Source organism: Lissotriton helveticus, chromosome 1_1 (genome assembly GCF_964261635.1).
Source record: "Lissotriton helveticus chromosome 1_1, aLisHel1.1, whole genome shotgun sequence".
Taxonomy (NCBI): domain Eukaryota; kingdom Metazoa; phylum Chordata; class Amphibia; order Caudata; family Salamandridae; genus Lissotriton; species Lissotriton helveticus.
The window spans coordinates 381,329,800-381,355,263 of NC_136057.1; the positions used below are offsets into that span (position 1 = coordinate 381,329,800).

A 25,464-nucleotide genomic window follows, 5' to 3' on the forward strand; every position below is an offset into this window, starting at 1 on the left:
AGAAGTCTGTGAAACTTGTTCTTGTCTAGGCGGACGTGGTCTTTCTTTAGTTTTACCGGTAGCTATATTATGTTTCAGAACTGCACACTCGTTTATGAAATGACCTGGCTGTTTACAATAATTACATGTCCCTTTAACGGGAGCTGCAGGATGACTGGCTTGATTCGGACCCCTCTTCTGACTGTCTTGTGGAACAGATTGTGCAACTAGTACTTTCATTTTCGTGTCTTTCATACGTTTTCTCTCGTGTTCTTGCTCTTCTCTGATTCTATTCTGGTGGTACTGGAGCATCTGTAACATCTGGGACGGGGTACTAGCTTGCCATGTACTTTCGACTTTCAAAACTCGATTCTTAACTTGTGGACTTGAATTCTCGACTAATTTAGTAACAAAAAGATGAGGGTATGACTCGCTACTCGTCTTCAAGCCACTGTTTATAATGAAACATTTCTCGAACCTAGAATAAAAATCACTAGTATCTTCGTCTTGTTTCTGTTTACAGGCTGAGATTGCATCCCAGTCTTCCTTTTTGGTGGCTAATAATCTGGGCAAAACTTGTATTAACAGTTCTGGTAATTCTTTACATTTCTCTCCAAGACCGGTACCTGGTACTCGTATCTTATCTTCAGCTTCTAGAACCGCCCAATCGATCTTTTTCTCTCCCACCTCCCATTCTTTTTCCTTGAGTTTTTCGTATACCCCTGCGGGCAACAGGACTTTTAACATTTTAATAATATCTGGATACGTGTATTCTCCCATACGGAGCATGTCCTTTAATTCTCGGTGGAACCCTGCTGGATCTTTGTCATGACAAGGAATTAATTTCTTCATCTCTAAGAGTTCCATCTTTGTAATCGGGGTGTAAACAAATACTCGTTGCATTTCACCATCTGCTGTCCTGACCGGGTGTACTTCTCGTAACGGATTCTGTCGATCTATGTAAAATGGTTTACTTTCTGGAGGTGAGACATGAACGAAATGCGGGTTCAAAAACATACTATATTTATGACGCTGTTCTAGAATGACACTAATTAAATCGGTACCTAAACCTTTCCATCTATACTGGAGTAACTTGTTCAGGACATCATGTAACGGACCTGGATCAGAATGTTGACCCTCATACAATGTGATGAGGTGCTGAATCATATACATACCCACCAGTCGCTGTTCGGCTGGGGGCAGTTTCAGAAACATTTGTGCCACTATTTCGTCTGGAAAAGTGGTAGAATCAGTAGTCCATCGGACTGCTGATCGGGCTAGTTCTTGTTCATGCATAGTACTTAACTCACTATAACCAATTCGTGATTTCAAAATGTGATCGGTAGCTTGAAATACTTGTTCTAGAGAACCTTGTTCTGGTGCTGGGAGATGAAAGATTTTCTTGTGTTCTAGGCGTAAATGGCGGTCTGGAAATCTAGATTTTCCTACATACGCTATTCTGGCGGTATTCTCGTCGTCTACCTCTTCAGTAGAAGAGTCATTTTCTTTCTCGCTTACTTGTGCTTCTTTGCGTTGTTCGTGTAACCTTATTATTTCTTTACGTATTTTCTTGTACATACTCTCTATACTATTGAGTGTCTTGTGCTTACCCTCGGCTATATTATCACTCCACCTTGTCAGGGTTCTCATTTCTGTCGGATCTTTGGACGGGTAATCTTGTTCCCTTATTAAACAATTAATCAGAAACTTTAATAACATCAACTGGATCTCAGCTTTTCTGAGAGACATGACTTCACCAATACTTTCTGGATCATCCCCTGTACGGATGAAACGATACATTCTGTCTAAATCTTCTTTCATGTTCGGTAGGGTGACCAAATACTCGGACACCTGTCTTATACGTATGGAATATAGAACCATACTATCCTCGCCTGGAACTGGATCATAACCGCATTCAGTAAGAGCTCGCCTGATTTCTGCAACGGACTTATATTTGGGCGTACGCTGTAACGCACGTTCATGTAACTCGATTGTTCCTAGACGTCTACTTGGCGGCGGGGTACCAGGAGGACCTCCTCCTGCGGCCCCTATACTGGAATCATCGACTGATACTCTTCGTGCTGGTAGAGTGACTGATGTGGCGGGGATTTGTACTACTGGCTGGACCGGGGGTACCGTAGCAGGTACTGCAAGAGGTGCCCCGGTGACTGAAGGAGCAGGATTTACATTATTTACAGGAGCTGGTGGAACAGGATTTGCATATTCTGGGACTGTGTCGTCCAAATAGGACGAGAGAAAAATATCAGCTGCGGTCGGTTTGTGACGTAGCTTGGTCGGAACTAATGGTGGCGGAAAATTACTGGATGTCTCCGGGGTCGCTTTTGGCAAGCCCTCGGCAAGAAGAGGATACATACCCTTAATAAGGGCATGCCTCTGTCTGTCTGACTGTTCGGTTTTAACTCTTTCACCTATCTCGATTAATTCCCTTTCTTGGGCTCGTTCTAAGGATTCTCTACTTAATTCTGACTTTCTGATTTCTTTTTCGGTTCTTTTATGAGATTCTTTGCGCCATAACTCGATGGCATCTTTCTGTGACTGTCTGGCTTTCTTTTTCCATAATGCTTCTTCTACTCGCATGATGCACTCGGCATCCCACGTACCTGATACGGGCCATCTATACTTTTCCTCTAACTCTTTGGTGTACTCCACCCATAAATCTAGATACAATATGGCACTTATGCCATGCTTTTGATACATAAAATGACCTGGACTGTCCCTAGGCGGGACAGGAACTGCTTCTTCTAACAGACCTTTTCTAGTTTTTAACTGACGTAGTTTGGAAAACCACGGCATGACTGGACTGTAATCTAGACACAATACAATACACAATGAACACGATAATTACACCACTTTCATACCACGACATTAAAATACATGAATGACATTTTAAAATAACAGTCTTGACAAAATACTACCTGGAATACTGAAAATAGGATACATGAATTTTCTCGAGAACAGAACTGACTAGAACAGAAACTAGATGCACTGCTGAAACAGTACGAAACTTACCGGTCTCATAAAGAGACACGTCAGGACCCGCATCCACCGGAGTGGACACTTCGTTTTGGGATCTGTGTACCACCAAACCCCACGGACCAGAGACAATTAGATTGACCCTGTCTAGATACTCCCCAGCAACGGTACTCACCGGGCAGCAAGAACGGAAGGCCTCGGACTGGACTGGACTGCTTCGACGCCGGACGGACGAACTTCGGACTTCTGTTACGGGTGGGCCTCCGGATACCTCGGACCTTGGACTCTCGGCTTGGGCTCTGGTCGGGACTCGCCGCGTTCCTCCACCGCCTCGTCTGGATGCTGGACCGCAACCTCCGTCTCCTCCGTGGGCCTGAGGGATACTTGAAGCAGAAATATCTGCACGTGCACGGTATGGTTCCGTCACGGCTGCAGAGGATCAGGGGGCATACGTGGCTTCACCGGCGCGTGGGGAAAGGGCAAGTCCCTGTTCGGGCACCATTATGTGGTATATAAATAAATAATACCGGATCTATTTTTGACTGGATATAGTAATAACAGATAGCTCAATAAATAAGAGTCAAGATTCGAGGTAGTAGGAGTTTTGCAGGTTTAATACAGCATAAGGACAGGAACAGGACAACCTGCAAGATCTGGGATGGCTAGCTAGCACACCTTTAATAACAGTGCACAAGCATATATACTAAAACAGTTTCATTGCAGTACATACAATAGGCGGAGCAGTGGGTGTGGTGCATAGCAGTCGCGAAAGATAAGGGTGAAAGTGGGTGTAACAGGAGGCGTATACATAGACATGTGATGTAAACGTAACAGAATATGTCATAAATGGGGCGGAAACATGGAGGGGGCTACCTGAGGAGCCGGGACCTCTAACCTAGTGGTGCGCGTAAACTGACAATGACGTATTACTAGGAGAAGCTGGGGGCTATGACTTCTGCGCTAGGAGCAGAGACTGAAGTCTGGAGAGTCAGGGCGACATGTACCCAAACACTATCTAGTATCTGATGTTTGGAGAACATGTTGATAGAATCCAAAAGTTATCGGGGTAAAGGCTAACAGATTCTAAGACTGGTGCATGCATTATTCTACATGTCGTGCGTGTTGAAGAATATTAAATGACCATTAAATGCAGTATTTCTCTTAAATGGAGACGTATAGGCTAGACCATGACGGAAACTATTGATGCGATTCAGTAGCTTAGGAATGCAGAGAAGGAGGGCTGGACTGATAACTAGAATCATAACATACTCTTGGCAGACTCAGAGGCAGAGCCAGGCCGAGCCGGGCACTGTGAGGCAGGAAGTAAGTGAAGGGTCAGGAACACAGGTGGGGGCTGTATCGCTCCTCAGCGAGGGCTCAGGAGACAGGAGCTGAATCTGGTGTCCGGGCCCTTTTGAGGCCTAGAAACGGGGACTTTTCAATGAAATAACGTGCACACTGAGAAACGTGGCAACGTAACTTTACATAGGCCTAATACTCGTAGCTTTCACGAGAACTGGAAACTGGCATACTAGAGATGGACACAACTGTAATTGCGTCTTTAATCAAACATGGGGAATACATATGCATATTAATCATGCACACATAACATAAGATGGGGGACACGTAGGGACACAAAACATGGCAAAATTTACTTTTCCACAGTTAGACATATTACCCATTTCTAAGTGTCTTCTAAAAAAGTACCCAAACTGCTTCTGTAATTTACTGGAGTTGTGACTCCACTGCAGTGTCACAGTGTATCGTCGCGATGGAGCCGCAAACCCTTATGGGGGTTCAAAAACCTATTTTCAATAATACTAATATTATTTTTTAACATTCCACTTCTTTTAAACATAATAATGATTTGGGAAAACTCAATTTAGTAGCATATCACTTATATATAAGTTACCATTTCACATTTTAAAACCACAGTTAAGTTTCAACTCGTCCCCATTCTGTTTCTGCAACATTCAACTGTACCAGAAGGTCACAAGTTCACCACATTTTTAAATTCAGCACACACGTATACAAATGCAAATAGCAGGTGTGGTTGACTTTTGCAAAATATAACCTTGTCCTATCTACTGTACCTTTCTACCATGTTTTAATAACCTAGCAGAAACATGCTTTTCCAGGAAAGTAACATGAATCCTATTTTTGAGTTCACAATGTTGATGAACAGCCAATCAGTTATAGGTTTTCTCAAGCACAGCATGTTCTTCACCATTTTAGATACCTCTCATTCTACCAACGACAACCTCAGCTTTGGACATCATTTCATTCCTTCCAGACATCCATTCAAGATGCTTACAGTATTGATTGATATGGCACAACTATGTTTTCTGGTGAAAAAGGTATGCTGAACACAGTGGTATTGACAAAGACCTACGTTTGCAAAATGTGGTTATTAAATTGATTGCACAGAGAGGATTAAAGTGGCACTAATTGATGCCTTTGGTTAAAACCTTTTTGCATATCCAACCCCCTGACCTTACAATTGTGTACTGTGGTGGCAATGAATGCCACAGTCCAAATTGTTATCGGCCCATATCCCTTCTAGACTCCCTAGGGAAGGTCGCTGGACGCATACTCTTAGACCGACTCCAGGATTGGGTAACTGACCATAACTTATCTCTGATTTACAATATGGGTTTCGTGAGGGGCTGGGCACAGTGGACCAGGCCCTGAACTTCTCACTTTTAATTGGGAAATATGTTCAAGCAAAGGGAGGCTATTTGCACATGGTCTATGTTGATTTGACCACAGCATTTGACTGTGTCAATCATACTAGACTGTGTGCAATTATTTTAGCCATGGGGGTAGACCCAGTGTTGGTGAACTTCTTGCGAGAACTCTATTCAGGAGCATCGGCTAGAGTTAGACATGGAATAGAGGGGGAACTTACCGAGCCCTTTAGGATAGAGAGGGGGGTCAGACAAGGCTGTGTCCTGGCCCCCTTCCTATTTACACTGTATACTAATGGGCTCGAAGTAGCGATGGTAGTAGGGAGTCAGGATCTCCCAGCAATCTGTCGCCGGCCTATGCCGGCGTTAGTATATGCCGACAACGCTGTAATTTTAGCAAGAAACCCCCTTCAGCTCCAGTGGTCACTAAATAAGTATTGTGCCTTCATGGACTCTTTGAATCTCAAAGTAAATATAAAAAAGACCTATGATATGCACACTGGCCCTGGACCAAAGAAAGTTAAATCTATCACTGTTAATAATGTCGTACTAGAGTGCACGACATCATATCCCTAATTAGGGATTATGATAGACAACAAACCCAAATGGACAGTAGCCATAAATGCGAGGAAACTTTTGTTCTTGAGGGCTACTACTGCATTTATAAGATTTGCACAGAAATTAGGGAAGAGATCTCCCGAAGAATTGCTCAAGATCTTCCAGGCCAAATGTATCAGTACCGCCAGTTACGGCTCTGGCTTATGGGGTTATGCAAATATTGATGCTCTGCAAATGGTTGAAAACTTTTTTGCGATACCTATTAGCAGCAGCTCAGAGCACCTCGAAATGATGTTGCCTCTGCTTCAAACTGTCTTTGTATATTCTAATATATGCTACAGACAGAAATGGAAATGGTCAAAACAATTCTGTCCACAGATTGAGGAAGCTAGGAAGAATGTCAATAAAGCTGTTTCTGTTTACCTCAGAGACCATAGGATGGGCTCCATCTATAACAACAATCTACATTTTAATATGCATGGCATCTACAGAACTGATGGAGTTCATTTTACAGATAAAGGAAACATAGTGTTTCCTTCATCTTCCTTGAGCTGTCTATCCGCACTTATATGTAGCACCAACAAAGTCATAATAAAAGCTACAGCTGTTTTTAGAGCCACCCTATAACAGTGAATATTATTTGTTTTTTAACATACATACTCTTTTGAAATATTTTACAGATTCGCAAACCCGTCGCAAATCTGCAAAATAAAAGCACAAATTCAATGTACTACAACACAATACCCTTTTCAAATGTAACTTTTAATTTAACTTTTTTTATATTCTTTATTAACTTCAATCTCACCAGCTCTATAAAAAAGTTCACAAATGTAACACTACCTTCTAAATTATATATTATTACATTTTTTATTTAATATGGATCTGCAAATCCACTAAAAGGTAACACTGCGTATCTGTGCTGAGAGATGCGATAGGGTCACAACTCCTATCACAAGACAAAAAAAGAGAATACAAATAATAATTAATGCCCAAAAGTTCCTTTGCCCGATGTCGGCCTCGGGGACCCCATCTCCCGGGGCCCAGCCATTTAGAAAAGTAAATAAAAAAAGTGAGAGGGGCCGCTTAGCCTCCCTCCCGTGCCATTTTTGGCCCTGGGGACCCCATCCCCTGGGGTTTGCCCAATTCTTTTTTTGAAACAAAAAATTAAATAGGGGCCTATGTCCTCCCCCTACCTAGGTCACTTTGGGCCGCCGGGGCCTCATCACATGGGGCTTGGCCTCACGTTGGGGAGCCTCAATGCCCCCGCAGTTCCAGCCGGCTCCCCACCTCCTGCAAGAGCCTGCATTGCTTTTGGACAGAGGGATCTGCTAATATGCATCTCCCTTTGCATTCCTGTGTAGCAAAGCGTTCTCTACAAGATAGCCTCTCCTTTGGTGAATCCCGTATCACTTTATCAAAGCAGCCTGGCTAGTCCAGTACACTCTGAGTAAACAGGGGGAGACCACAAATGAACGCAGAATTTTGGCTTACAGACAAGAAAGTCTTATAACTTATTTTCTGTATACTTTAGGATAAATTCAACCATAGCATATTGTTGGATTTATCAATAACATTCTCCCAAGTCCTTGAATGAATTTTTTTGTTAATTCCAAGCAAGAATTATGTGTTTATAAACTATGGCAATGTTATCTTATGTAGCTTGGAATCTACAATAGGGAAAATGAAATGTACAGTTTCTCCAACACCAGGACAAAACATATTTTAGAAGGACCCTGCTAATAGCTATAGGACCTTCCACCCCTGGGGCCAACTAGGGGAGAATTTAGGGGTCCTGAATATGCAAACATATTGTAGATAATCACTCCACAGTGCTCCTAGCACAAAAGTCAATTTTGGAAAGCACTTTGTTACAATGGGTGATGTGAAATGTGCAATCTCTCTTTCCCAGTGCATATACAACCTCTTTTATAAGGGTGCTCCTCAAAATTACATGACTCACCACCCCTGGGACACCTAGGCGAGGCCCTGGGGATAACTAATGAGCCAAAACATTGTGGTCTATCACTTTTTAAGTACCCCTACCACCAAAGTTGGGTTTGGGAACACTTTTTTTGTTTGAAAGCAGTGCAGCAACACAGGACTGCTTTTAAAATGACCCCCGGCTCTCAGCAGTGCACACATGCAATTGCAGAAAGGACTGCTGGCCTCTAAACTGCCGTGCCCTATTATATATGAGAACCTAAAAGGAGGTTTAATCCCCCTACCCTATTATGTACTGGGGACTTATAGGGTAGGTTATGTCAATTATAAGTTTGATCTAATATATAGTGTACCCTCATTTACGTGTGTGTTCTCACTGTGTATTTTAACCTAGCAGCGGGATGTCATCAGTGATGTCACTGACTATATGTAAAGTCATAAGCAGTGCACTGCGGGAGTGTACATTATATTTAGCTCAGGTAACTATAGCTGCTGAATTCCTATGGTTTTATACTAGTGCAATCTTAGCCTAAATATAAAGTCCTTGTTATCTTGGTTTTTTTTCAGTAAAATTCTAATGTTTTAAAAAATATATTATTTCCTAACTATAACATCCCTGTAACCTTTGTTTTTTTCTGTGAATTTCTATGCTTTTTTAATGTTTTGTCCTAACTCTAACCTATAACCTTTGAGAGTGAGTGTGTAAGTGAGCTTGTTGGTGTCTCAATAGGTGTGTGAGTGAGTGCATGAGTCTCTCGCAGGATATGTGAGTGAGTGCGTCAGTGTCTGAGTGGCTCTGTGAGTGGGTACATGAGCAATTGAGTGGATGTGTGAGTGCCTAAGTGAAATGAAAGAAGCATTTGTAAATCGTGTAGCTACCCAGGGGCATCCCAGCAGTGACAATGGCAAAATGATAGACACCACAACCATAGTAAGGAAAGAGCCAAGTTTTTAACAATTTACGAAAGGCCAGATAGTTGGGTGGCCCCTTCCCTGCGAGCGTTTTCGGAACAATCCACATAGCCTTAAAATGAACTCTCTCCTTGATGGGGAGCCGATGGAGAGATTTCAAGGCTGGTTTTGCAGACTGTCTGTAGTTTTGAAATGGTCGCACCTGGGGCTCCCAGGTAAAGGGCATTCCCATAGTCCAGCCACAATAGAATAGGCACCTGCACCATGAGCTTTTTTGCCCGGAAGGGAAGATGAGGGAGGACTTTGCAAAGCATCTTTAGGATGCCATAATAGGAGGCCGCAACATTATGCACCTGAACTTTAAAGCTCAGGTCTTGAACAAGCCTAATGCCTAGGCTTTTCATCTGGGTCTTGGGGGCTGGAACAGGATCCAGGCAGGCTGGCCACATTACTTCAGGTTCAAAGAGGGCAGAATTTCCTAAAATCATCATCTCTCTCTTTTCTACATTCAACTACAAGTAGGAGTTATTCATCCATTTGGCTACCTCCTACAAGCAAGGACGGAGGCTAGAAGAGGAGTTATCAGAGTGGTTAAATGCCACTGCAAGTTGCGTGTCATTATGCGTAGGTCGCTATATGCACCCCAATAGGCAGCACAATCTCCGCTAATGGGTTCATATAAATATTAAATAGGTAGAGACAGAGGGATGAACCCTGAGAAACTTCACAACAGAGGGTCACTTGTTTTGAGGCAACATCAACTTCAAAGACCTGGAAGGATCTGTCATCCAAAAAGGATTGCAGCCATGCCAAAGCAACCCTCGTCACCCCCAAATGTATGAGTCTATGGACCAAAAGTTGGTGGTTAACCTTGTCAAAGGCTACACTGAAGTCCAAGAAGATGACCACAGTAGTACCTCCAGCGTCCAGGATCTTTTTAGACTCTTCAACTACTGCTAACAGAGCAGTTTCTGTTCCTTGGAGTGGTCAAAAGCCAGTCTGTGATGAATGGAGAAGGTTATGGGTCTCCAGGAATGCAGATAGCACTGAGTTGACATGTTTTTGCTCCATTTTACTGATCCCTGGAGGAAGTGAGATGGGGCGATAGTTTCCCAGGAGATCAAGGTCAAGGCTTTTTTAATAATGCCTTTACCATCGCTCTTTTCCATGGAGGTGGAACCACTCCAGTAGAAAGTGAGGCGCTGATCAACTCCAATATAATGGGGGAGACTGTTCTGGATGCTTGATTCAAAATATTAAGTAGCGCTGGGTCTCCGGGCGACCCACTTTTCATAAGTGTTGAGATGGTTTTAAACCCCTAAGAGTCCATCAAGGGAATTACCTCCAGATATTGTTCCTTGCTTTGAGGACTAATATCCAATGTTTGGCCATCTGCAAGAGGGAATGACGTATAAATGGCTTGAATTTTATCATAGAAATAATCTGCAAGATTATTACAGCGTAAGCATCAGGAATATCTTGGGGTGGAGGGGCTCTGAGCAGTGTTTTCGCAATGCGAAAGATTTTACGTGCAGAGTTAACTGGCAAGGACCTTTTTACTTCTTAGTATGTGGCCTGGACCAGTTTAGTTTCTGATTTTTACAATTTAATATCCTCCCTATATTCCAGTTTCTTATTTAAGGAGAAATCCTTTCTCCAAATTATTTCGAGTTTCTTGCAGGTTTTTTTTTAGCACCAGAAGCTTTTGGGAATATCATGCCATTCTATTGATTCCAACTTTCATCTGGGTCAGTTTCTAAACAGCTTTCTATCCACTTATTAAAATTTTCTTTAGCAATAATGGGATCTGGGTCAAGGGCTGGCTTGGTTTTTTTCTAATTCTGGAATCCATTGTTCTTCCGGGAGTTTAGGCCAATGGAATGACATATTTCTAATCTGCCTAGAATGGGATAAGGAAGTGATCAGACCAAGGTACTGGAATGGGTTCCCCTCCTTCTAATTCTTCCAAATTGGAGAAAATAGGATCTAATAGGTGGTCTTTCACATGGGTTGTATTGATAACCTTTTGGTGCAACTGATAAAGTGCAAGGTCATTAATTATCTCTGTTGCGGCCACCTGTGAGGGGTCGTCAAAATGAAGATTAAAATCTCCCAATAGAGTAAAATTAGCAGGGGTGCTGGCTAAATTGGCAGCCATATCAGGCAAAGATTTATATAATTGACCCAATCACCCAGGGGGACGATAGATTAGAATGCCTGACAGATTAAGGGTGGGTGCAAAACCTATTGAGAATGAGAGGTTCTCCCAATCTGACAGTGAACTTCCAGATATACGACAGGTACGTTGACTTTTGTAAATGATGGCGATCTCGCCACCTTCACCTGAAGTCCGCTCAGGCTAAGGTAGCCTCAAGGGAGGCTTTTGACGAGATTGGGATAAGATCCTGAATTGAGCCAGGTTTCTGTCAAAAACAGGACTTCTGGACCTTCTTCCTCTAAAAAAATAGAAATTTCCGCCACATGTTTAGGCAGTGACCTACAATTAAGCAGAAACTTTTTATATAATTTTTGGTAGATTGGGGTAATATGCGAGAGCATCGACAGGTTGAAGGAACAGTGCAAGCACTCAGTATCCGTGCTGCCAGGATTAATGGAGTGCAGGCAATCGTCCATAATATTTCTGCTTAGCTGTTAAAGCTGTTCTACATTATAATAGTATGGATTTGGGGAAAAAGATGGAGGGGTTGCTACCAGTAAATCCCCCACAGCTGGATTGTCAGGATATCGTCAGAGGTCCTGCCCTCTTTCTTAAGCTCTCTCCAAATGCACTCATTTCTAACATCTATTTTACCTCTTTCTGCTCATTTTTTACCTTTATTTTGCATCATTCTGCTCATTTAAGAGCTCTATTTTGCCTCTTTCTGCTCATTGCTGACCTTGGGAATTAAGATGGAAAAAGCACATTTTTTGACCCCATATTTCCTTGGCTTCTGCTTAATGGATCACCCTGAAACTTTTCATGCACAACAAGAATCACTGGGGCACTTTTTTGGGTACATTTCGTGAAGATTCATCAACCAGCGCCAAAGATATAGGCAAATCATAAAATGCTTTTGCTATGGAAACATGGTTCAGAAAGAGCCCTTTTTGTTAAATGGTGTAAATCCATTCAGTAGTTTTTTTCAATATTAATGGAAAAAGAAATATGTATATATCTGGGCAGAGCCTAACAACACATCTCATCGTGAGATCTGCTTAGCTGTCAGCACTTCATCAAAGAAGTGTTGGCAGCCATCTTGGGACCAATATACATTATAGCACCTCGTTAAAAAGCATTTAAGACTTTAGTTACTTTATAAATCATTTGTTTATGGTACCATACTCATTTTATTAATTGTGTGTGTTCTAAGGTGATTTGCCTTGTTAAAAAGCCTTCTGGTGGGATATCATGAATCATGTTTGAGAGAAAACAATTTTCTCATGCTTTTCCCACTGAGGTTTGGAAGGTGATCTATAAGCTAAACTGCAAGCATATTTTCTGTAAATTCACATTATCTTTCTCAGTCTTGTGAGAATGAAGTCTAACATTCTCAGTAAAACATGTACATCTAACAAGGGCAGAGACTGTCAGTTGATTTCTTTGTGTTCTACTGCAGCTTCCCAGAGTGTTCTAAAGAACAACTAGAGCGCTAACAGTCCTACTTATGACAAACGTAGTGCACACCTGAAGCCATCTTGAGTGGAAGAAATAAAAAATAAGGCACATTTTGAGTGACATCTCAAATCCTCTTCTATTTCATTAAACGATTCTGACATGCAGACTTAAACATGCACTTTCAATACCAGCAGCAGACTTCCCTGGTGAGCAGTGGCGTTACTACAGTGATCTAATGAGCAACTAGAGTGCCCAATGACAGAATGTCCCAGAGGGATTTTTAAAGAACAACTAGGGCGCCAACAGTCTTACTTATGACAAAAGTATGGCACACCTGAAGCCATCTTGATTTGAATAAAGTGGCAACACTTAAAATTTAATTTGCAAAGGAACAAATGAGGGTGTTCATTTTGCCAATAAAATTATGATTAGTGCTGCAGACAGAAAAATTAGGGCACATTTTGACTTCTCAAATTCTCTTCCATTTCATTAACAAATTCTGACATGCAGACTGAAACATGCACTTTTAATATCAGCAGCAGACGTCCGTGGTGAGCAGTAGCTTTACTATGGTGATCTAATGAGCAACTAGAGTGCTAACATTCAGAATTGATGGCAATTGTGTGACATATCTGAATACCTTCTTGATGGAATCAAAATAAAAAACTGAAAGCATTTCCTACTGAAGAGACTGCAGTAAATGAGGAAATTAGGAAACTATATAACAAATAAATCTCCCAAGATGGCCACCAGAGACAAAAGAGCCCAAATGTAGCACACATATCACCCACATGTAGCCCAATGACAGAAGGGTGCAAAACACTTTTTATTCTTGTACTTTACATGAGCATTGGTTACATCACACCAGAACAAATTCATTTTGGTTTTAGACATGGGGAGATTAAGTGATTTGACCAGAATCACAGAATGTCGCGCTGAAACAGAAACTCCAACCAGGTTCCCCAGTTGCAAAGTCTGCAGCTCTAGAAGTAACACCACATCCTCTCCCCTAAGTGCAACATTTAATCAAGTGGTCAACGGGATAAAAACACATAAAGATAACAAATAACTTAAAAGTGCTTAGTCGCTATTTGAAAACTCAGCAAATATGTCCTCATTTTAGTTTTTTAGAGCACTAACCATACTTTTATTGCAAATAAGACCCCTGTAATTTCTAAAGAAAATGCTCTTGAGTACATCAAGATGACGTCAGGCGCTCCACACTTTTGTAATGAATATAGAATGTTAGCAATCTAGTTGTTCATTAGGATACTGTTGAGAGGCAGAGGCCAGGGGTGCAGACTCTGAAAATTGAAGGCAGGTAGAAGGGTGCAGAGGCAACACTTTGACCACACTGGGAAGGCAGGAAGGGCAGTGGCAGCAAAACAGATCATGGAGGGCAGTAGAAAGGGGGGTAGGGGCAACAAACCAACAATACAGGACTGGCAAGAGAGGCTGTGGCAATACAATAGACCATTGTGGGCAGAAGGAAGAGGCAGTGGTAGTACAACCATACATGCCAACAGACCCGATTCAGACCCGATTCAGACAGGAAACGTCCAATGTTTTTAAGCCCAAATGGGCTTTATTTTATCTGTCTCCTGTCTACAATCTCCTCTTTTTCAATGTAAGTCAAAGGGGAAAATCAATACCCCAGTTATTTTTCAAAGTCTCCCTCTTACCAAGTTCAAAATGTTAGCAAGTATGGTACATTGAATCATGGGAGGCTGGAGAAATTGGGGTAGGGACATGGACTTGGATAACAGAGGACAGGAGGGACATGGAGAGGTCACGGTGCACCAAACTGGCTCTACAGGGCAGGCATCAGGGTTTACAGCAGCACAATACACCACAGGTCATGCGGGACGGGAGTGCAGCACAACAATCCATAGAAAGCAATAGGGAGGGGACAGGACCATGCACATGGACAACAGAGAACAAAGGGAAAAGAGGCAATGGTAGCTAGCTGACCATAATGGACTGACAGGAGATAAAGCTGACCATAAAGGGCAGGAGGGACGGATCAGGGGCATTAGAATGGTACAGACAAGTCAGGAGAGAGGGAATAGGGGTCTGCACAAGGAAACAGAGGGCTGAGGGCAAGGGGGCAGGGCAGGAGCAGCAAGATAACCATGGAGGTCATGGAGGATGGGTACTAGAAGCAATGCACACCATGGAGAGCAACAGTGAGACTATAATGGCATACACACAGACCATGGAGGGAAGGTGGGAGGGATTCAGGGGCAGCTAGCTGACCACACAGGGAAGCTGGCAAGCAGGAGGGTTAGTGGCAGCACAATGGCTATGATATGGCAATAATGAGCAAGAAGGAGAGTGCAGAGGCATGTACAAAGGACCATGGAGGATAGAAAGAAGGGTCAGGACCTGCACACAGACAAGAGAGTTCAGGGGAAGGGGCCTCACAACAGACCATGCAGGGCAGGCAGGAGGAGCAGTTGCAGCACAACAGACCAGGGAGGGCATAAGGGTGTGGCAGTAAAATGGACCATGGGGAAAAGGAGGAAGGAGATAGGGGCATGGAATGTGGGCAGGCAGGGTTGAGGTGGCAGGGACAGGTTACAGTCATCTGATAATGCTAGACAGATGGGACGGGAGTGGCAGCTCAACAGAACACTCAGAGTAGATAGGAGTGGCAGGTCCACGTAACATGGTGCGCAAAAAGGATGGAGCAGGGGCATGCACACCGACATCGGAGGGCAGGGGGAAGGAGAATAGGGGCAGCAAGCTAAGCACAGAGGCTACGCAGGAGGTGAATGATGGGGCATAGAATTGGGCAATGGAGGGCAGGAGGAGTGGGCTGGTACAACATGCTAAATGGAGGGCAGTGGCAGCACATCAGACCATGCATGGCAGGAGGGAGGAGGCTAGCCCATGGATTGAGGGGATAGGGAGGAGGTGGATAGGCCAGCAAGCTAACTGTTCAGAGAAGGCAGGAAGGCCAGTGGCAGAACAAAGGCCACAAAGGGCTGTAATAAGGGAGCAGGGACATGGACCTGGGCAATGGATGGCTAGGAGGAGGGAAGGCAGGAGCAGCAAGCTTGGGTGGGGCAGCACAATGCCAGGCCCTGCTTCCAACCCCCCACCATCCATTGTGATATGCATCTTACTTAACGTTAAAAAAAACTAGACGTTTGCTGAAAAAACAAAGATTATAGGGACGGTATAGTTAGACTCAGATTTCATTCATACACAACTGGTGAAATTCTATACCTTACACCCCCAAAATATACTGCTAATGACCTCAGACATACATCATTCATGACATGGTCAGTTATATCACTCATGACATCACTCATGACATCTCAAATGAGCTGTGAATGGAATGGAACTATAATCGCTAGAACTTTATTTAGGGATAGTGTGTGTATATTAACACCCCTTTATTTCTTTTCTTTTGTGTAAGAACTATTATAATATGCAACATGCCCAGATTAATATGGCCGATAGCCTTTCACTTTAGAGTAATGTGTAGTCCATTGTTTATGTTGATGTTTGCAATCCTAAGTATGTTTATTATGAAGATATGCTGAAATGACATTGTGTGCATATTAACACTTGTTTTCTTTTCTTTATTGTATCAATTTCTGAATATTCACATCGTGACCAGGCCAATGTGGTCGGCAGCTTTTTGAATTAAAGTAATATGTAGTCCTTTGTTAATGTTGGCAACTTTAGGCATTTGTACATTTAAATAAGGATGCTAAAATGACGTCTTGTATCGTTATCAAGGTTCGGACGAGCCGAAACGTGATGATCACATCCTTTGCAGATTAAATACTTCAAACTACAACCTGAGTGCTGATTCCTTCCTTGTAAAAGTGAGAGGAGATTAAATACATATATATAAAATTCACTGAAAAAACACAAGTTTCAGGGACATTATAGTTAGAAATTTGCATTTAAAAAAACCTCAGAAATTCACTGAAAAAACCACAAGTTTCATAGACGTCATAGTTAGTTGGCCATTTCACTCGTGCAAAACAAGAGAAATTCGACCGTTATAGTTAGTTGTGCTAACTATAACTCGCGCCCCCGCAAAGCACTGCTGATGACGTCACATATTACATCACTCATGACATGGTCAGTGACATCACTGATGACATCTCAAGTGACATCACTGATGACATCATCCACGTGATCATCTGGTGCACCTCCTTACACCCTAAAATACAGACTACCATTCTCGAAACCATATGAGTGGTGTGACTCACTGGTTAGAGGCAGCAGACCCAGAGGCAGAGGACGGCCCGGGACCAGGGTTCTATCCCCGACGCGGCAGGGTCGTGGACCAGGGTCAGCGGACTCGATAATTCTCGCCTCGGTGCCTACTCTAACCAGGGATCACACTCGGCAACTCTGGGCATTAGCTTGCCTCATCTCCACAACAGCCCCCCACATACGCCAGGGATGCCTGGTTTCACCTTGGAGATACCCAGTAGGAACCATCTCACAGGGAAAGCCAGGACGGGTTCCCCAGCGGTCTACAGCGCAGAGATACTCCTTCGGGAGTCGATGCTAGCGCTTTAGAAACTCACAATTAATTAATTAATTAATAGACACACCAATACTAGTACAGCTACAATAGTCTGTGCACTATGCATGCAGACCTCTAACCAGCTACATACTATTGATACTCTCTTCTAAATACCCAGTTAGTACCTATGCAGTCTAGGAATCCCTCTGTCTGTCCCATGAACTTCTCCATTCACCCATCCAGCACTATCAACGTATCCTATCACTCAACCAATACCTAAGCACCTATAAATTCAGCACGCACTTTCTTTGCAACACTGAAACTCCAGTTATTAGTCGTATACCTAAGGAATAGCGTAGTCACTAACACAAGTGCAGGTACAATATTTTTGTACACTATGAATGCACACCTCTAACCAACTACAAACTATTAATATGCTCTTCTCAATACCCAGTTAGTACCTATACAGTATAGGAATCCTCCTGTCTGTCCCATGCATTTCTCCAATCACCCATCCAGCACTATCTACTTATCCTATTACTCCACCAATACCTAAGCACTTATAAATTCACTATAAACTCTGTTTGTAATACTGTAATTATTCTAGTTACTAGTCATGAACTTATGGAATGGCCTAGCTACTAAGGCAAGTACAGCTTTAATAGTTTGTGCACTATCCAAGCAGACCTCTAACTAGCTACATACTATTGATACACTCTTCTAAATACCCAGTTAGTACTCATACAGTGTAGGAATCGTCCAGTTTGTCCCATGCATTTCTTTAATCACTTATCTACCACTATCTACTTATCCTATCACTCCACCAATACGTAAGCACTTATAAATTAAGTGTTCACTCTGTTTGCAGCACTGTCATCATTCCAGTTACTAGTGGTATTCTTATAAAAATGACCTAGGCACCAACTCAAGTACACATAAAATATTCTGTACATAATCCCTGCAAATCTCTAAGCAGATACATACTATTGGTCCACTCCATCCAATACTGAAGTAGCACCCATGCAGCGTAGGATACCTCCTGTCAGTCTCATGCAATTCTTCAATCACCAATCCAGCACTATGTTCCTATTGTATCAGCCTGCCAATAACCAAGCACTTATGGGGCAGATATTCAAGCACCCTGCACCACCAGTACGTCACTTTTTGTAACGTAGTGATGGCGCCAGGCACTCCTTCATATTTACAAGGAGAGGAAAAGCAACCTTGCATGGTTTTTCCTCTACTTGTAAATACGACCCTTCATACACAGAACTTTGCGTTGTAGGGGCGTTCCATAGGTATTGCTGTGAGTGTTCCCACCCAATACCCATAGAACAAGACACATCTCCAGATTTATGAGAAATCGTAAATCTGGAGATGTGTGTGAATGCGTCGCCATCCTAGAGTTGGTGTAGCAAGGTTATTTTTTATAAAATATAAAATTATAAGAATTGTTTTCATTTCTCCCCATTTTTTCCTCTTTCAATGCATGCTGCATTCCACAGCATACATTGAAAGACAAAAATGCCTTTACTGATTGTTTTTGTGCAGGAAGGTGTTCCTTCCTCCACAAAAACAATCTCCACACGACACAGACATCCTTGCACCATGTTGCAAGGGTGCCCGTGTCACCGAATGGCTGCAGTTTGTGTAGCAGTGCAGAGAGAAGCACAGAGTTGCAACATATTCATGCACATATGTCACATCCCTGTGCTTCGGAAGTGCCACAGTGCAGTGCAGCTAAAGAGCTTGCAGTGTCACGCTGCAGTACTTCCTCATAAACCTTCACCTATAAATTCACCAGACACTACTAATGCATTCTTTCAGTCAATCATGCTGTATACATATATTCAACCCAACTTTCACACATTACCTTGCAATTATAGTTCTTTCTTTAACTAGACAAGGTAGTTTTTTTCTTCTTTTTAATTTTGTATTTTTTTTAATTTTTTTGAACAATTTTGTATTTTTTGTGTGTTTCTTCAAACAAATTAACAAAAAAAACTGAATAAAACAGGAAACTTTTGGAATTAGTTATCATTCCAAAAACAACAACAAAATATTAACAACGATGGTTGCGTTGTGCAGCACAAACTGTATCCACCACTGCTCACCGAAGCTTCACTTCACGCAGTGTTGCTTGAGAAAGGCGAATACTGGCCAAATGTCCATTGCAAGTGTTGATGAGGATGCTCCAGACATAATTGCCACAGCAGGTGAGGGGTTCAAAGCAGCTCGCCTCATTTCCTCCCGAGCAAGTTTGAGAGGATGTGTGGTCCGGAGATGCTTGTACATAGAAGCAGTGCCACAAGACTATTTTTTTTCACTGCCTCTTGACAGGACTCGGTCACAAATTTTGCACGTCACCTTTCTCCCATTTACTTTCTTCTCACCAGGTGAAAAATGAAGAATTTCCACACAACAGATTCCGGCCTCTGTGGACGTGATGCCTCCTGCAAAAATTCTTCTTCAGAGGATACTTCCTCCTGCTGCTATCCAGATACCATTTTGTTTGATATTTTTTGAAAAACTCTAAATACCAAAGAATACACCTACAGTCTCATTCATGTGTATGTGAGCAATATATGCAAAGTGGCCCTGACTCTCTCGAAACTAACGTAAAATTGATCTTCACGGGGAAGACATCCCTTAAGGATAAGAACCTTCACTCACCCGGAGGTGACATGCTTCATCATATGGGTCCTGCTTACCAGTGTGAAAAACCTAGTCAACACTGGGAGCTACTACTTCAAGATTTAAGGAAGGAGCTCAGAGATGTTTTGGGAAGGAGCAGGATAGTTATCCCATATGTGAGATGATGAGTGTAGTGAGGTTTGCAGCGCTGTGTGAAAGAATAGAATGTGAGTTAAAACTGCCTAGATAGAGTCACTGACAATTACTTTATTAATGTGTTCTACCTGACAGGATTAAAATGAGACAGCACAGTGGTATGGATATAGAACCACTGTCACTTTGTGGTCAACATGTTTCAGCCTGTTGATCAAACCTATGTATCAGCGGCGTTCTTCAGGACCAGATATAAAAGTGCTAATGCTGCTGCAACTATGTGATAGGAAATAAAGTTTTATACAACACCGGTATTCCTGCTTTTCTTTCTTTTGTCAGGTTATACCCAAGGTATCTATGGATAAAACACAAGAAACAGGAAATGGGGATGGTTTCAAGAGAAAAAGAGCAACAAAACAATAAATCACATGAGAACTTAAGCATTGTGCATTGTCACTATGTCAAAAGTATTTTATGCTTGTTATTAGTCATAAGCTAAAAGGACTTACCCTCAACTGTAGGATAGCCCTGCCTCACCTCTACCTGACAAGCTGCTATGGAGGGAGGCCCCGCGCTGCGGGAAAGAACAGAAAGGTGCCGAAATTATCAGAGATTTCTACACCATCTATACTTTTGAATCCTAATTACTTTGTAAAACAGGAGGCCAATAGGCACAACTAGGTGAGGCAGAAGCAGAAACCTCAAGTTTATTTCCTCTTAGTTTATCTTTAATTTGAAAAGGGGAGGATATTAAGAATTAGCCACAGCTTCTTAGCCCTAAAATTCTATAGGGAGGTACAGATGATAGAGAGGATAGTATTTTACTTCAAAGTACTTAATGCCTCTCATCTATGCCTAACAGCAGTCAAAAAACAGAGTCTGCCATTAAAAACAAAGGTTTTTTCCGCCGAATAGCTTACCTTTCCGTCGGTACCTCAACTGGAACAAGAGCTCGCCCCGGGAGGTACTGAACGGAAGGCAAGCTCACATTTATATGCTAGCGGCGTGATTGTCTACCGCTGTGCGAGGAAAAAGGTCCTTCCATTCTAGCGGTCTTTACCATTGCCTGTAATTATATTGCGCATGCGTCTGTACTTGTAACACTATACTCTGCGCATGCGCTTGCTAACCGCATTTGTTTTCTGAGAAAAGTTGATTTGTGATGATTTCTCTTAACTGACGATACTAAAACTCAAGTGTCACTGCCATCTTATCTAATTATGCATTGTGTTTAACGCCTCGCTCTCTCATGGAGGCTTGGACTATCCGGTAGGCGTTCAGTGTATGTTGGCGACACTGCTTCACGCGCATGCGCGCTTGTTCAGTGTCAATTTCTCACTGTTCTATATTGGAAAAAAGCGCGAACACTCTTCCAATGTGTTCAATATGGGCATGTGTTTGCATGAATGAATGTTATACACGCTTATTTCACCCATAAGCCCCATAGAGATTCAACACGTGGCACTTGTGGTCCCAGTAAATATCTCATTTCTTTAATTCATGCACATATTAAAGTGGTTGCTAATGTTACAGGGACTAAATCAATGTCATTCTCCTAGGATATCCAGTCCAAAGTAGACAATGATAACTCATGGACCACATAGGTACTAGGATAGAAAATACGTGACACATGAAATAATTGTGTCTTTCGTTCGTGTCTCTCAGAATAATGTAGGTAGGTGATTTTAACAAGTCACTGGACCTATTGAAAAGGTAATCGCACTATCTCTTTTCGGTGCACGATGAGCTTGAGGGTTAACACATTCTTCTCATTCTGCTACCCATCAGCGATATGTTATGTTCATACATTTTCATTGATCAGCCTTTCTAATTATGTGAAGGGCATTTGTGAGTAAAGTTTTAGATAGAGGTCCAAGGTATTTCATCATTAATACCCATTGAATCTGTTCTCAGTCTATAGACCCACTGTTGTTCTTTACGGAATAAAAACCTTGAAGGATCAGTCAGATGTAGTGGGATCCAAGGTTTTTCTAGTACCACCCAATGTAGATCGGTATCAGGGTGGCCTTTATCAAAGAAGTAGTTGGTCAGATTAGTTGAACGTTTTTCACATCTAATCATACTTTTATGTTCTTGAATGTGGGTTTTAATTTTTCTAGTGGTCTTCCCACGTAGCGAAGCTGGCAGGGGCACCATATCAAATAGATCAATCGCTCACTATTGCAATTGGTGTATTTCTTAATCTTCCATGGGCAAGAGGTACCTATATCATTTTCTAAATTTTTTTCTGTTTGGGGGCAGACTGTACAGGTCCGCAAGGGAAATGACCTACAACAGGAGGCATATTCCATAGTGTAGTCTGGGACCCAATGTTCTTTATTCCTTGTGGTCGAGTATGGACTAATTTGTCCCGCAAATTGGCACTCCGTTTGTATGCGAACAGAGGTCGGGGAAGCACATTGTCCGTTAGATTTAAAACTTGCCAATGCTTGTTAATGTTTTTTTTTAACAGGGTTAGAGAAACTGGAGAAAGTGTTCACAAAAGTTATTCTTTGATTTACTTCTTTAGTTTTTGTCTTTTCCAGTAGCGATTCTCTATTATTGTTAGCCGCTCTTTTCTTAGAGTTGCAAATTATTTGGCTAGGGTATTTCTTCTCCCTTCGATCTCGTGATAATGACTTTGCATGTTCCTCGTATTGTTCCAATTCTGTACAGTTACGTCTTATACGTAAAAACTACCCAAACAGTAAGTTTTCACAAAGAGCTCGTGGGTGGTAACTCTGGAATGATAGTAGGGAGTTACACGCAGTGGGCTTTCTATACAGTTCTGTTATCAATTCTCAGTTTCTCGGTTTCATCCGCAAATCCAGAAACGGGAGACTACTTCAGGAACGGGAGACTACATTAAAGAAATGAGATATTTACTGGGACCACAAGTGCCACGTGTTGAATCTCTATGGGGCTTATGGGTGAAATAAGCGTGTATAACATTCATTCATGCAAACACATGCCCATATTGAACACATTGGAAGAGTGTTCACGCTTTTTTCCAATATAGAACAGTGAGAAATTGACACTGAACAAGCGCGCATGTGCGTGAAGCAGTGTCGCTAACATACACTGAACGCCTATCGGATAGTCTAATCCTCCATGAGAGAGCGAGGCGTTAAACACAATGCATAATTAGATAAGATGGCAGTGACACTTGAGTTTTAGTATCGACAGTTAAGAGAAATCGTCACAAATCAACTTTTCTCAGAAAACAAATGCGGTTAGCAAGCGCATGCGCAGAGTATAGTGTTACAAGTACAGACGCATGCGCAATATAATTACAGGCAATGGTAAAGACCGCTAGAATGGAAGGACCTTTTTTCTCGCACAGCGGTAGACAATCAAGCCGCTAGCATATAAATGTGAGCTTGCCTTCCGTTCGGTACCTCCCGGGGCGAGCTCTTGTTCGAGTTGAGGTACCGACGGAAAGGTAAGCTATTCGGCGGGAAAAACCTTTGTTTTTAATAGCAGACTCTGTTTTTTGACTGCTGTGAGGCATAGATGAGAGGCATTAAGTACTTTGAAGTAAAATACTATCCTCTCTATCATCTGTAACTCCCTATAGAATTTTAGGGCTAAGAAGCTGTGGCTAATTCTTAATATCCTCCCCTTTTCAAATTAAAGATAAACTAAGAGGAAATAAACTTGAGGTTTCTGCTTCTGCCTCACCTAGTTGTGCCTATTGGCCTCCTGTTTTACAAAGTAATTAGGATTCAAAAGTATAGATGGTGTTGAAATCTCTGATAATTTCGGCACCTTTCTTTTCTTTCCCGCAGCGCGGGGCCTCCCTCCAGAGCAGCCTGTCAGGTAGAGGTGAGGCAGGGCTATCCTACAGTTGAGGGTAAGTCCTTTTAGCTTATGACTAATAACAAGCATAAAATTCTTTTGACATAGTGACAATGCACAATGCTTAAGTTCTCATGTGATTTATTGTTTTGCTGTTCATTTTCTCTCGAAACTATCCCCATTTCCCTTTTCTTGTGTTTTATCCATAGATACCTTCGGTATAACCTGACAAAAGAAAGAAAAGCAGGAATACCGGTGTTGTATAAAACTTAATTTCTTATCACATAGTTGCAGCAGCATTAGCACGTTTATATCTGGTCCTGAAGAAAGCCGCTGATACAAAGTTTGATCAACAGGCTGAAACATGTTGACCACAAAGTGACAGTGCATCTATATCCATACCACTGTGCTGTCTCATTTTAATCCTGTCAGGTAGAACACATTAATAAAGTAATTGTCAGTGACTCTATCTAGGCAGTTTTAACTCACATTCTATTCTTTCACACAGCGCTACAAACCTCACTACACTCATCATCTCACATATGGGATTACTATCCTGCTCCTTCCCAAAACATCTCTGAGCTCCTTCCTTAAATCTTGAAGTAGTAGCTCCCAGTGTTGACTAGGTTTCCCACACTGGTAAGGAGGACCCATATGATGAAGCATGTCACCTCCGGGTGAGTGAGGGTTCTTATCCTTAAGAGATGTCTTCCCCGTGAAGATCACTTTTACGTTAGTTTCGAGAGAGTCAGGGCCACTTTGCATATATTGCTCACATACACATGAATGAGACTGTAGGTGTATTCTTTGGTATTTAGAGTCTTAATGAGGGAACATACACCCTCTGGTCTATAAACTTTCCCTTTTACCCCCAATCTACGGTAGTGTTATAATTTTTTGAAAAACACCAAAAAAAAACCAAGCAAAAACAGTTCTTGTAGGAAAAGAGATGTCTCTCTAAAGACCCTCTAACAAGAATGATTAAAATGGGTGGGGTCCATCAATAGTTACAGTGGGAAATGTTATGAAACAATGAAATCTTTTTTTTTAGGTCACATGGGATCCGCGCATTCTGCGCTCACGGAGCACGCCCCCGACGCGACTTCGCAAACATATGTTTACAAATAATATAAGTTTATTATAAGTACAATTATATGTTTATGAATATCTTAGATAATCTCTAAACCCTAATATGTATATTAAAGACACATACATATCATTTTAGAACATACATTTTTATTGCGGGAGTCGAGCACCCAGCCCACCCCAGCACATATATGACATCACGCGGGACCCGGCACCACGCAAGCGTCGTTTTCCGTAATGTGTGTGTGTCGCGAATGAGCGGGAACAGGAGTCGCGGACTGGTCGCATGCCAATCGCGCACATCACGTAATATTAAATGTATATGATGTAATTGAAAAACACGCAGCCGTCACACACTCTACGCGGATCTTTCACGACTTTTCAAAAATGGCAGCTAGAATCCGCGCACCCACCGTGATGTGTACGCTTTGGGTGCGCGACTCCGAAATTTTTTGGGAAAAAAAGAAAATAATATAAATGTATTTTTTTTCCAATTTTCAGAAAAATATATAATGTTATTTAATGATTATATATATATATATATATATATATATATATATATATATATATCCCAAAACTAGCAGCTCCCAAATGCGGAAAGAACCAGTGGA

At 42.1% G+C, this 25,464-nt stretch overlaps 1 protein-coding gene across 2 annotated transcripts in view; it reads left to right on the plus strand.

The window, feature by feature from the left end:
- Positions 1 to 25,464, plus strand: part of LOC144809462 (sodium- and chloride-dependent GABA transporter 2-like) — a 1,234,427-nt gene that overhangs the window by 317,160 nt on the left and 891,803 nt on the right. The window lies entirely within an intron of this gene.